Source organism: Rhineura floridana, chromosome 4 (genome assembly GCF_030035675.1).
Source record: "Rhineura floridana isolate rRhiFlo1 chromosome 4, rRhiFlo1.hap2, whole genome shotgun sequence".
NCBI lineage: Eukaryota > Metazoa > Chordata > Lepidosauria > Squamata > Rhineuridae > Rhineura > Rhineura floridana.
This window is the reverse complement of record NC_084483.1, coordinates 24047794-24062865: the sequence shown is the minus strand read 5'-3', so window position 1 is coordinate 24062865 and position 15072 is coordinate 24047794. Positions and strand designations below refer to the sequence as shown.

The window sequence follows — 15072 nt, the reverse complement described above, 5'->3', positions numbered from 1 at the left end:
AATGTTTTAAGCACTTAGAAAACTGCTAAATAAATACAAAATATAAATAAATCCTAGCATTTGCCAGGCCATGCTGCTCAAAAACTGTCCAGAATTGTGAACAAACGAATTGCTTTCCAAATTTGTTCAAGAGCATTTGCGAAACATAAGAATGGTTGGCCTGCCAATTGGCTTGGAAATAACCAGAATAAGTTGCCATTACTCCTAGAACATTTGAGTTTAGAGTTGTAGAGGTGCACTGGGGAACATTGGCTGGTTTTGTTGTTTGTTGCTGCTGAGGTCCTTGGGCCTTTGTGTGGAGAAGGTTGCTTAATACTCTTATTTGTTTTTCCTAATTCCCTTGCATGCTTAGTGCTCACTATTCCCATTGATTCCCCACAATAATGTTTGTTTACCCTTTATAACCAGTGGACTGTGGCCTCCCTTAAGGGTCATTAGGGTTGGCTGTTAATTTAGGCAACTAGGACTGTAGGTGAAAGCGCTGAGTGCTTAATCACACTGGGTTCCCAGGGTGTTGAAGTGGGAGACATAAGAAATGCCATCCAACAAGATGACTTCATTTACTTCAAAAGGAACAGAAATTGGGGGGCTGCGGTCTACACTCTACTGACGCCAGTGCTAAAGCTCTTGTTGGTATTAACAGATGAGAACTGCACAGATTAGAAAGCCATGAAATGTTTGGATCATTAACAAAAGGATTCTTGGTACTTTATGGGATTGTTCAGAAACATAAATGAATTTGTCTAAAATTAATAGTGGAACAAAATAATGGTTACTGAGGATCAACCAGCAACTGCTGATTGTTTTTCAGTTTACAAGACACCATTGAATATAAGGGCTCTTACATAGGTTAGGACAACTCCTGAAAGGTGCATTGCATCTTTGTGTAACCCTCCCCTATTAGTGGCTTCCTGTCACTGAGAGCTGTGTCAACAAGTATTAGGGGTAGAGGACAGCTTTTGGTTTCACTGCAACAGTGTCTTTGTTACGCTATTTTGGGGTTTTTTAAAGCACCCTTTTTCATATACAAATGTATATAATTCTGAGTATCTAGAAAGTTCTCCAAGTATGTAGAAGCCATTTTGGGGTGAACCCATTTTTGCATCCAAACCAATAGCCATTTGACCACCCAAGTTTGCTGTTTCAGGGAATGATACTTAGCGAAATGCCTAGAGGAAGTTAAGTTGAATAGAAAAAGTGTGCTTTGTCTTAAAGGATTCCCAGGGTACTAAACAAACTCCTTAGGTTTCTTCCGTTGAGTTCCCAGATGATCCATTAATCTTTCTCATATGCACTAACAAATCCAAGTGACTTTTTACTTTTAATCTATTGGATGCCCTGAGTGTACGAAGAACCATGTTAATAGCTTTGAAGTCCCTGCTGAAACACATGATACAGCCATGGCCTTATAACTAGGGTGGCCACTTATGCATCACCAAAAAAGAGGAAATGTATCACAAAAAAGGGGGACACCAATTTGAATAAAATCTGTATATGCTAATTTATCTGTATAGATGAAAATTTAGAAATAATTCCTATCATTTAAATAGAAATGCACATCTTACCATAGTGGGGAAGACTATGAGTCTACTTCCTATGTGTAACTGTTGATGGGCCACTTTAAGGTGCCTGCTGTCCCATCTTAGGGCTCTTTATCTATAAAAGAACAGACTAGACAACTCTTCAAATAGGGGACTGACCTCTGACAGTCCTTCGATGAGAGAACTATATTTTGTAACGTTGGACACCAGACCATCCTATCAACAGTTAAAGGGTTAATAGTTACACCACATACACGTGCTTTCAAACTGTCCACAGATGGTTCTAAACAGGACAACAAAGTTGGTGAATACTGTTGTGTCTTAATGCATTTTACAGCCTTATCCTTTACAATAGTTTTATAGCACTAGGATGCAACAGTGTACCAAATTATCGATATTAATACCAATATTTTTGAGGGAAAAAACAGATAAAAGCAGCGGCTAGTTGACAAAGAACAAATTTGAATCGATAATGGCCCGTTAGGTCAACTGGATGCTTTTGAACCAGCACTGGCTAACAGATCCCATCTCTAGTACACACTGCTTTCAGGAAGTGAACAATGCTGCTTTGACCATTTCAAAGATAGAGCTAGGCCCAAGAGACAAATGGAATGGGATACGTTTTGTTATATTATTTCAATAGCCTACTTTTTTGCTTTAGATCTTCTAGACTGTTCTATGTAAATAGTTTATTGTTAAGCATTGGCCTGCTTCAGATTATTCTGCTGTTTCCACAACACATACCTTCTTAAGTAAGTCAATTTTCTGAGTGACACACATGGAATACTGATTTCTTAAATACTTTTGTAGGAGGCTTCCTTCAAGCATCTGAATGTATTTGTTTGACCAACCTCTCCACTCCCTAAAAGCCATTAATGTTCTTCTCTAATTCTTCGCTATTCCACTTAGAACGCCTAATACCTGCTTCTCAACTGCTCACAGATTATGGGTCTGATATGAAACGTAGCCTTTTCTAGCAGTGAGTAATGGGAAATTCCCATTTCCTGAATGGGATGTTTGCATGGAGTTTTTTTTTTTAACATAAGCTCTGACATGCCTGTATGTTTAGGTGAAATGAAATCTGTTGGACTGGAAATCCCCACCCTTACCCACAAATCTCGAGAAGCTTAAATCCCCATGCCTGCCTGCCTTTATAAACCATTAGTTATATTTTAAGCTTGATGGTAACATTCCAGTTCCTTTGAGCTGCAGCCGTAGTCTTGACACACAGCTACTGTTACACCTTACCCCTGGCAAGCCTGGCTCTTTAGCCTGTCAGGGAAAATGTTATAGCTGGGGCCTGAATCAATCTCTACAACTAGGCTTAAAAGGCCAATATAGTATGATTGGCAAAGGGTCCTGCTGCCACTGGCCTATCCTTTCCTTGCCCCCCAAAGGTCTTGTTGGAGAAGGGCCTTTTGGCTAAATATATGCCACAGCAGAAGCAGAGGGCATAGAATGGTATAGGTCTTCCTAGTGCCAGTGTACTAAAAGGCCTATCCAGTTGGCTATGGACTGCTAAAGGTGAAATTTGATTGGTCATTGCATTGTTTTTGAGACACAACTGGTGGAGGGACTGTGAGCCAAAAGACATTTGTGATTGCTGTTATATTCTACTCTGTACCTTCTCTCTTCCCTTTCCTCTTCCTTCCCCCACCTGTTTTTATTAAAGAATCAAGAAATGTATTCATTTTAAGAGTTGAAATTTGGCTGAGAGATTAATTTTAATCACTTCCTTTTCTGGATGCCTGTTACATGTGGAGGCTGTAATTTTAATTTTTGATTTGTAAATTACCAGAAAGCTGCAAAGAGTACCTATCCTACTCTTGCCATGAAGCAGATATGCAGTGATAGTGAGCAGGCAAGAGTGGAGCAATAGTGCTGTGTGCTGTTCTATATATACTATTACTTTTTGCAGTTCAGCAGTTTCTGGAGGGCCACAGGTTCCCCCATCAATGATCTAAAGTTTTAAATGACTGTATTTTCCTTACTTTTAAAATTCAGTTGAGTAAATTTAGATGAGATGATTTTGTTCTAAAACAGGAACCGTTTCTCAATCTAGAGTGCTGTACTTAGACAAATAGGAGCCCTGCAATATTTCAGTTTAATTTTCTTGGCAATCATGAGGAACTTTCTAGACTGAAATGATGTTGTATGAGCCTACACCAGGAGTCTGGCTTAACTGAACATTTTCCCTCTCACATTTGACTGTCTGGATCAATTCTTTCAATGAGTTCACTGAGGATGAGTAAAAAATAAAATAAAATTTGTTTTACTTGATTCAGGGGCCTTATGCATACACACCAGCATGAAATCACAGCTGATCCAAGACATTCTGGTGTATGGCAATCACAAATCAGATCTGATGCACTAGAAAATATTGCTGCTATTCTAGAGTACTGTCCTTGACTTCATTAGAATTGGAGTAATCTGATTGTAACCTACAGAGGTGCTTCTGAAGCTGCTTAGGCCACATTCACACCATACATTTATTCTACTATTAATCCATTGTAAACAGGCATGGCTTGTGGGAAGTTCTGGGAAGTGTAATTTGTGAAGAGTACTGAGAGTTGTTAGGAAACTCCTATTCTCCTCATTTTTATTTATTTATTTATTTTATATCCCACCCTTCCTGCCAAGGAAGGAGCCCAAGGCAGCAAACAAAAACATTAAAAGCACTTTAAAACATCTTAAAACAAAAGACTTTAAAACATATTAAAACAAAACATTTTTAAAATATCTTTAAAAAACCTTAAAACATATTTAAAAAAACAATTCCAACACAGACGCAGACTGGGATAAGGCTCTACTTAAAAGGCTTTGTTACCGGCAAGACTACCCCCTTGCCATTGTATGCATAGGGTTGAGGGTTCTTGCTTTCTCTCTTCCCCTCCTCTATCTACACAGAGTCCTTATATGTCAAATGTTAAGCTCACAGGTTATCAACAGCAGTTGTCTAGTGTAGGCGGAGAGTAGGAGACCCAACTCAGGAATTCTTGAGTCTTGGGAGGTACCAGAAATTTTCTATTTGGGAGTCGGATTTCAGACAGCAGAACAGTCTTTATATGCTATTTATTCATATCTTGTACACTACAACTAATAAAATGCATTTTAGGTGGCCTTAGCCATCATTGCAGAAACAGAAAACAGAAATATATATATATATCTATCTGCACAAAAGAAATTGCTGGATATCTGTTTAACATCAAAGTATAAAACTCTGAGGGCACATCTTAATTAAAACAACTTACAATAGTTAAAGGACTGCGTTAAACTCTTAAGTTGTATCATGGAGCCAAAGTACAAAGAATATAGGAATACATGTCATGATATATCACCCATCAGTTGTTATGGATGGAATAGATGGATGATTCTCCTCTTTCTTTGACCCCCCCCCCACTCTAGCACAGCTGAGATGCCCTGAGGGCTATGAAACCTGGCTTTTTATACACTTGCTTTTCTATAGGAAGGTGTGTTCCCATGGTCTTTTCTCATGAATTTATTCCCACAAATTTGTCATAAACATTCTCATGGGACAGTCTTACAAACAAACACCTTTCTGTTCTCATAGATTCCTGTTTTATAAACATAGATATTCTCAGAGATTCATATCAATTCATAGGTGAATTGGCCAGGTTACTGCCGGCCATTCAGAAAACCCTACTAAGGTATTTTACTGTTCTCTTCATTGTTTATGGTCCAATGCAAACTTGTTTATTTGGAATCTGCTATCTTGGCTGTATGCCCAGACTTCCTGGAGAGGGAGAAATGGGTAGATGAGCTGCTTGCCTTTTTCAAAATGCTTTTTCTCCAAAGGAGGGCAATTTCAAACTACTCCTCTTTTACTGTTGGCTCTTGTGCCTAAAGCAAACTGTATACACTAGTTCAATAAGTATTAAACATCTTCTAAGCAAATCTAAGCATGTGTAAATGATTTAAACACATTATATGCATATTTTAAGCCATTATCTGGATCTTCCCATTACAGCTTGTTGAAAGAGAAAGGTCTTCAATAGGTGCCAAAAAGATAACAGAGATGGTGCCTGTCTAATATTTAAGGGGAGGGAATTCCAAAGTGTCGGTGCCACAACACTAAAGGTCAACTTCCTATATTGTGCGGAGAGGACCTCCTGATAAGATGGTATCTGCTGGAGGCCCTCACCTGTAGAGCACAGTGATCGACTGGGTATATAAGGGGTAAGATGATTTCTTTCATAGAGTTCCAATTCCCAAAGTGGTTTAACAGACAGTCCCTCTTCCCAGAGAACTCTGGGGTTGCAGCTCTGTGAGGGGGATAGGGGTCTCTTAACAACTCTCAGCACTCTTCACAAACTGCAGTCCCCAGGATTATTTTGGGGGAGCCATGAAGTGGAATAATAGTGGAAAAATATGGTGTGAATGTGACCTCAGTCTAGTGTAGTCATAAAAACCAGCGACATCTGTCCATCTCCATGTGAGTCCTGCAAGATGTGGTCCCTGCTCTGTGTGGCTCTATTTCCACCTGTCAGGACAGGACCCTCACTGGCTTCAGCTACAAAAGCTTTTCTGCTGCTCAAGGTGCCTCAGGATGGAGTGTTGTTTGGGGGGTTGTTGTTGGGGTCAAGATTTAACTTTGGAGATGTATAATATTTCTGGTTATCTGGATTATGTTCTTGTGTTTTTATTGTTAGACCTTATTATCAGTGGATTGTTTAATTTCATTGTATATTTATTGATGTGAGATGTTTTCATTAGCCTATTGTTTATAGCTATTTAAATTTGGTTATGTCTTGTAATTGTTAGTGAAATACGTTATGTAAAGCTTTTGATGTTGTGAGCTGCTTGACCATGGCTTACCATGGAAAAGCTGCATACTAATGAATGATGATGGTGATGATGTCTCAGTGAGTGTGCCTCTGAAATATAGAGTTAAAATTACAGTTTCACATTACTAGCCTATATTTATTTCAGTTTGCCCACAAAGAAATCTGCAGCACAATTAATGAATGATAAACAAAAACAATTCCATAAAATGAATGTTCTTCACAATAACAGTATTTTACTGTCTAGTTATTAAAAAGCAAGGAGTGATGAAACCATCTGTAACATTGTCCCCATAAACAGCACTGGCAGACATATGTTCAGCATCATTTTGGGTGCAGTTTCTGTGGCAAAGAACCAAGGTAAACACATTCTTTCTGATGTAATTGTTGATGTTAGTTGAGTAGAGCAATGCAGTCTTAGTTTGTGAAGCATTTGGATTAGACCTGTTCTTAACAGAGCTGGGACAACTTTGGATGTTCACCTGGCAGACTGGCTACAGTACCCTGTTTTTACAGTGCTATCCAACCTCTCCAACTTTCTGGCAAAAAACAGGCTGCAGATTCAAAATGTTCTCATTTGTTTGGAGAGCTGTGCAGAAAGTAGCAAGGGCAAATTATGTATGACAGACATAGGAAAGAACCCAATGCACAAATATAAGATAGGGAGGGTCGGGTTAATCAATCACATTTCAAATACAGATTTCCCAATTATAGTTGCTAGCAAAGTGAACATAGTTTTTTTTAAATAATAGCATTGCTATGCTCTGCATTCAATTCATATAGCATGTTTCAGCACAAGAAGAGCGCTGAAAGAGCACAGAAATGGGCACAGCAGAAATTATACTTCCTTCCTCCTCATAATTTCATATTCTTTGGAAATTTTAACTTGGGTCTAATCTTTTTTTCTTCTCAAGAATTGTGACAAATTTTTTGAAGAGAATAAAGTGGCAGTGTTCAGTAATGAAGTTGTGGTGCAGGATATACACTAAGAGACAGAATTGTGAGCCAGTAAATACACAACTCAAATTTCACCTCAGCCACAAAGTCTCTCAGCCACTGTCCCTCAGCCTTAGTTCTTTTTCTGCAACATAGGAATAACACATTAATTTTGCAAAGATTAGTGAGATTATGTGGGTGAAGCATCTTGGACACCCAAAACGCCTATATAACTTCAAAGTATTATTTATTACATAAGGAGAGTTCATACAACACTTGCATGTTCCATGACGAACCAATGGAACAATACTAATATAAATAGCATAGGCATTACCCCATAAGAATTGAAAGCCAACATATATGTAAGTCAATTATTCATTTTCCCCCTATTCATGCCAAAAATGAGGCAACAAATGATTGACCCTGTTCAGTTGTAATCAGGAAAAGGGCCAGCACCAGAGTTAAGGAGACCCTTGGCATGATGCTGCCGATGCCCATGATGCTGCACATTTTTTTTTCTGCATTGCTCAGCTCCCATCTGCTGCGCCCACCCATCATCTTAAATTATCCAATGTACAATTCCCCAACCCAAAGATCTGTAAAATCTATACCAAATTTAAGCACACTGATTTTAATGAGGGAGATTTAAACACATGCTTAAATCTTTCGCTGGAATTAATGTGACTAAAAGTGCTCACTTTCAGCTAGATCTTTAATTTTTACGTGTTTGGAAAATGCTCAAGTATTATAGTTGAGAACCCTATATGTAAACATCCAGAAAAGGAAGAGACATAGATACTCAGAGAAACATATACGACAAGCAAGAAAAATAGATATACATTGTTTCATTTAGCACAAACTTAAGCATTGTGTTTCATTTAGCACAATCTTCCTCAGACACTAGTCCTTAATAATAAATTCAACAGGGCTTTACCTTTTGCAGAAGTCCTTTGTATTGCAGCATGAAGTATAGTCTTTGATGGACACAATGAACTGCATCCAAGTCTTTCATGAACCAAACCTAAAGTGTGAGACAGGCTCACATAAAGTCTGGCTGAACATCTCTTCTACCCACTACAAAAGAAAAAAGAAAAAAAAGACAGATCTTCCATCCAACATACTCAAGTTATTTTCAGGCAATTTTGCCTAAGAGATAAACACACTTTTTACAAACCTGGCCCACAATAGCTAACCACCAAATGATGTCTTTTGTTTTTAAGTCCTTTAACATTTTACAGATCCTGCAGTCATTGGACACACCTTGCATCCTTTCTGCAAAAATGATAATGAAACTAAATAGTAATGCGGACTATTGCAGAGAGAGATCCCTAACCATTATATTTGTGTGTTCACTTTTGCCAAATCTTTTTGTGATTTAAGAAGGCAGCCATTTGCCATTCAGATCTGTACAACTGGAAAGAGGTGCCCTGAGCCTAAATATGCAGCAGAAATTTGCGAATTACATGGCAATCTCAGATCTTCCTGGAAAGCAGTCATTCTGAGCCAAGGCTCAGGATGACATCAGGGTCTCCCCTCTCCCTCTGTGCCTCACTCATTCATGTGTTTCTGTAACAATGGAAGCTGAATGAATTAAAATTATACTCTGACAAATCTAAAACCCAGGTAGTTTTGAGAAAGTGAAGACAAATAGCCAAATTATATATACATCACTCAGTGCCATTCATTTTACCTTATTAAAAAAATCATTTCAGCACATCCCTGTTTTACTGTTTTAAAGTGTTTAAGCACCCATTCCTTCTTACTAGGGAATTCTGGGAAGGGGGTTTCTTTCTGTGCTTGTGTGCACATATGTAAATATTATTAGCGTCATTACCAAACTACAGTTCTCAGGGTTCATAGCAGAAGCAAAGTCAGTCAAACAGGTATAAACATATTTTAAAGTTTTATCTTTTATCGGGAGAACATTTGTATTCTACATGTAGTTGATTGTTTCAGACAAGTGAGAAGAGCTAGAGTTTCTAAGCACCAATATAATCAGTGCTCATTTTGAGATTTTGGCTCATTGTTGACCTAGCCTTTCTGGGAACAATGTGATAATGTGAGAAATTTTTCTTTGAGACTGTGTAAACATAACTTTTGTTTCTGAGGGCATCATCCTCATCTTTTTCTCTGCAGTAAACAGGAGAGGATCCTCATAGGAATATCCTTGTATACTTACTGTTAGTCTGATTCAGATGTACATTTCCCAGCTTGCTAGAGTTTAACCATAGTTTAGCAGCCAGGAAAATGCATTGAGGCCGTGTCTTCCCTTCTCCTTGTGCCTCCTCCCTCCATCTGTCAGCTGATTATGGTTTGTTCAAACTACAGCTCTCTGTTATGTCTGAAATGGGGAGCTGTGATTTAATGTCAGCTTACTAACCAGGATTTGAAACCATAATTTGTACAGGGTTTAAGTTCTGGTTAATAAACGAACATTAAACCTCTGTTTCTGGTTTTGGACATAACAGGGAGCTGTAGTTTAAGCTAACCTAGATCAGTGTGCTGAGGAAGGGACAGTGGGAGGCAGGGGCTGTATGGTCCCCCAAACTGGTTCCCAGCTTGTGGTTTAGCAAGCCAGGAAATGTACACTAAAACTAACCCATAGTCATAGAAACAGAAAAACCTACCAAAAAAATATAAACACATCAACTTCTTTTTTATATATTTACATTTTATTCAAGATTTATGCTCAAGATTCTACAACAAAGGCTCTTACCATATAAATGGTATATGATATATATATGGAGTGAGAAATGCCAAATGTCCAAGCTGGATTTAGAAAGGGAAGAGGCACCAGAAATCATATTGCAAACATATGTTGGATAATAGAATGGACCAAGGAATTTCAGAAGAAAATCACCCTGTGCTTTATAGATTACAGCAAAGCCTTTTATTGTGTAGATCATGAAAAACTATGGAGTGCTTTAAAAGAAATGGGGGTGCCATCTGATTGTCCTGATGCGCAACCCATACTCTGGACAAGAGGCTACTGTAAGGACAGAATATGGAGAAACCAATTGGTTCCCAATTGGAAAGGGTGTGAGACGGGTGTATTTTATCACCCTATTTATTTAATCTATACGTAGAACATATCATACAGAAAGCAGGATTATACCAAGATGGAGGTGTGAAAATTAGAGGGAGAAATATCAATAATTTAAGATATGCAGACAATACCATACTACTAGCAGAAACCAGTAATGATTTAAAACGAATGCTGATGAAAGTTAAAGAGGAAAGCACAAAAGCAGGACTACAGCTGAACGTCAAAAAGACTAAAGTAATGTCAACAGAAGATTTATGCAACTTTAAAGTTGACAATGAGGACATTGAACTTGTCAAGGGTTATCAGTCCTTGGCACAGTCATTAATGTAAATGGAGACAATAGTCAAGAAATCAGAAAAAGGCTAGGAGTGGGGAGGGCAGCTATGAGAGAACTAGAAAAGGTCCTCAAATGCAAAGATGTATCACTGAACACCAAAGTCAGGATCATTCAGACCATGGTATTCCCAATCTTTATGTATGGATGTGAAAGGTGGACAGTGAAAAAAGCAGATAAGAGAAAAATCAACTAATTTGAAATGTGGTGTTGGAGGAGAGCCTTACTCATACCATGGACTGAGAAAAAGACCAATAATTGGGTGTTAGAACAAATTAAACCAGAACTATCACTAGAAGCTAAAATGATGAAACTGAGGTTATCATACTTTGGACACATCATGAGAAGACATGGTTCACTAGAAAAGACAATAATGCTGGGAACAACAGAAGGGAGCAGAAAAAGAGGAAGACCAAACAAGAGATGGATTGATTTCATAAAGGAAGCCACAGACCTGAACTTAGAAGATCTGAATAGGGTGGTTCATGGCAGATGCTCTTGGAGGTCACCGATTCAAAGGGTCGCCATAAGTCGTTATCAACTTGAAGGCACATAACAACAAACATTTTATTTACACAAAGTAAGAGATTAATGGTTTATCATTAATCCACTCACTGATGGTACAAAGTTTGTTTTTTTAATGTATTGCTCACATGTGTTCTCATTTGTATCACACCAAGGAGCTCAGGAGTTAATTCCATTTTGTCCTCATAACAGCCTATAAAATAGGCTATGTCAGGGATAGTGGTGGTGTTCGACTACAACTCCTATCAACTTGTCCTACATGCCTAATAGTCAGGGATTTGTAGGCCACAACATATGGAGGACATCATGTTGGCTACCCCAAGCTAAGAAATAAAAAATGACAAGGTCAGCTCAGTGATCTTCATGGCTGACAAGAAATGTAAACCCAGGTGTCTCTGGTAGGGATGAAAGAAAAGCATCATTTTCAATTCTGCCCTGTATTTGTTGCAGGGAGCACTGTTTCCATTCCACTGTGGTTTGTCTTCTGCCAAAAACTTACTTATTTCACTCTCTGCTGTGGCAAAATTACTAAATTTATGTAATTAACATAATTATTTATGTAAATTACATTATTCCACACTGTTCATTTCATTGCAAAGGGAACAGTGCAAATGAGGGGGAAACAATCAATTATGTATTGTTTTGCAGAGTGAAAGCAACAAGAGCAAATACTGATCATATTCGCTGGATTGATTGCTGTTCTGGATATGGGATGAATAAGCGAACACCAGCAATTTCCACTCTTGTTTCCATTTTTGCTGGATCCCTAGTTCCGTGGTCAAGTTGTCTCTCCCACCCACCCCCAATTTTCACACTATTATACTCCTTAAGATAACACTGAATAATTTAAGAAAAAAAGGTCCAAGGACCTTTTTTTAAAAAGTTACTAAGAAAGCTAGTGAAAGAAGTCCATGTTTTCCTTCTTTTCACGTATTTATTGTGTATCCCAAACATATTGTGATAGATCTTAACATTGATGTCCAAAAATGTATGTCACTGTTGAAATTTCCGATGTCATTATATGTGTGCCAGGTGGATAAGTGCTTTTATGAAATGATTCCTGCTGTTGTGTTTCTGCAATTGTTTTCCTGCTGGATTTAAATTGCACATACCAAACTTTACTGAGAGAGAGAGAGAGAGAGAGAGAGATATGAAAAATTATATGAAAAAACTTAATCTAGAACAGTCTTTTGAAAGCTCATTTTGAAGTTGTCTAACTGGTTTGTACTGAATGACCTTGTTCTCAGCCATGAACTTATAAACAGCTGATTTTGAAATCCAACCATCCCTGTTGTTATGATATAATCCTCTTTCACTTCATCACTCATTTCTCTGTGAAGTTGGGCTTTCCTTCACTTCCTGTTGTGGAGACCTGGAGATCCATATTTAGCTCTGTCCATCCTGCAGGAAGCATATGCAACAGCTGAATGTGAGCAACTCCCACTGAATGTAATGAGAGTTTATGCACTGCAGCTGTATAATGTGATGGTGGGATGACAATTTATTTGGTCCCTCACCTGCTTCCTGACAGCTTGCTGTAAATCTGGGTCATTATCTTCTTTAATTTTATGGGTTAGAAAAGCAGAGGAAGAAGCAAATTGGATATCTATCTGCATTTCTTCAAACAGGAGGAATTTGAAGGATTCATAAGATTTCAAGGAGCAGAAATCCTCCTTTAGATAACAGATCTTTACTGCTACAACAAATGCAACCTTGGCATATTTATGGGGTAGCCATCATCAGGCAACATATTTTTGGGGGGGTTGGCAATTAAAGGCCAGCAAATTCTCAGTTATTCTGCTTTTAAAAAATAAATCACAATAACACCAGGGCAGTGCTCTTTGAATTTTCTGCATTGGGCACTAAAATGTCACTGAAGAGCGAGACAGAAAACAGAGAAAGACATCCTTCTGCGAGTAAGCCAACAGCCTTTGGAATTTTGTGTGTTATTACTGCTTTACTGTGTGCTACATGTCTTCATGAAGAAAGACTTGATTTTTTTTAATACCAGAAAAATATTTGAATTTTCATTCCTAATTTCCAATCACCATTCGAATATAAACCTCCCCATCGAAGCAGTTAATGAAGTCTACAGAAAGTAAATCTCAATTAGCCTCTCTAAATGGCCAATCCAAACGGTTTGTCAACATTTGTTTTAAAAACCTTTGACACCTTGATCTGACTGCCTCTGAGAATGTATAGAGAGCATCACACACACACACCCTCGGAAAATACAAGTTTTTCTTAAAAAAATGTCTTGAAGTGCTCTGAGCATGGGCAGAATTTCTCAGTTTTTGAGAGATTGTTTTAAAATATAAGGACAGAATGCTATTGCCATGAATTCATATAAGCCTTGAGAAGCAAAGCTGCCCATAGTGTAGGTCAAAAACTATGGTTATGGATACCTCTTTGAGTAACAGAATTCCTCCAAGTTGGCAATATAGAGGATTGCAAATCTACAAACAGTAATTGTATATCTCACCCAGGTTGTCTAGAACTCCCATCTTTCCTACTGACTTGAGGAAGATGGGAAGATAATATACTTTGGTCCAGTCCTTAAATCAGCTTCTAAATGAGGAGCCATGTCTACTGAATATTCCATGCAGTCCTTGGGTCACAGGCCTAAAAATGATGAGGCTGTTATCATCTGGACTGGGGTAAATGAGGTAGCCTGCTTGCTTGATTTTTTGCTAGCCTATGACCTTAGTAAAATTATTAGCTGTGATGTCTGTCACTAATGAGTAGATGTCACTGAAAAAACACCTTAATTGTATTGAAACTTGTACAAGCCTGCCCAGAATTTCAGGTTACATTTGCATAATTTGGAGAAACTATTAATGTACCATCAGGATCTTTACAAAGCCTTTACGTTCTTGCATGTCATCTGTGTAGTAGTAAGAACACAACTGATGAAAATGAGTTATGTTACATCATTTTCTGTGCCAAAAAGAGTATAGTACAATCACAACAACTGCCATCTTGTCACAACTCCTTTCAGCAGCATTAGTGATGCAGTTAGGTAATTTAGTTTAGTGTATTTATTTATTATTATACAGCCACAAAAGTGGCTGTATACTCTAGTCAGCATGTTTTTTCACATGTTAAATTGAAAATACCCCCATACCATTCCGATGCTTCCCATAAGCTCATTTCAAAACAAAACCTTACAAAACTTACAGTCCTGAAATCAGAACCGCTTCCTTAACAACCCTCTAAATTTTCATGGTGATACACAAAACACTTGGAGAGAATCGAGAGAGAGAAAAGAGAGAGAGAAAAACCAGACCCCCTTTTGGACTTTTTTTCTGTCAAGAGTTCTCATAACTCTGTTATATAACTGTTGAAATTAATTAAAAATAGGGGAGTAGCTGGGCCACCATCCGGAGTTGGTAGAAGGCACTCCTTCCCACCGAGGCTACGTGAGCCTCAAGTGACAGAGATATAGAAGGGGATTAGACAAATTAATGGAGGATTTATTTATTTATTTATTTATTATTTCAATTTATATACCGCCCTTAGCGAAATAGCTCTCAGGGCGGTGAACAAACAAAATAAAATACAATATATCATAATAAAAATACAAAAACATATACAAACAAACAACGAAAAGGATAGAGCTGTCAGTGACTAATAGTCATGGTGGTTACCTCCAGGGTGAGAGGGATCATACCTCTGAATACCAATTGCTGGGGAATAACAGTAGGAAAGTGTTATTGCACTAATGGCCTGCTTGTGGGCTTCCCATAGGTATCTAGTTGGCCACTGTGGGACCAGAATGATGAACTAGATCAGCTTTTGGTCTGATCCATCAGGGTTCTTCTTATGTTCTTCATAATTTAACTAGGGTAGTAAGCTATCAAAACAAGACTACCGCATTCAGTTTGTCCA

At 38.1% G+C, this 15072-nt stretch overlaps 1 long non-coding RNA gene across 1 annotated transcript in view; it reads left to right on the top strand.

Moving 5' to 3' along the window:
- The window catches only part of LOC133382943 (uncharacterized), a 54206-nt gene extending 41652 nt beyond the window's left edge, over positions 1 to 12554 (top strand). Inside the window, exon 5 of the long non-coding RNA XR_009762125.1 lies at positions 11833 to 12554. This is a non-coding gene — a long non-coding RNA (uncharacterized LOC133382943). The remainder of the gene's footprint in view (positions 1 to 11832) is intronic.
- Positions 12555 to 15072: the final 2518 nt, after the last annotated feature.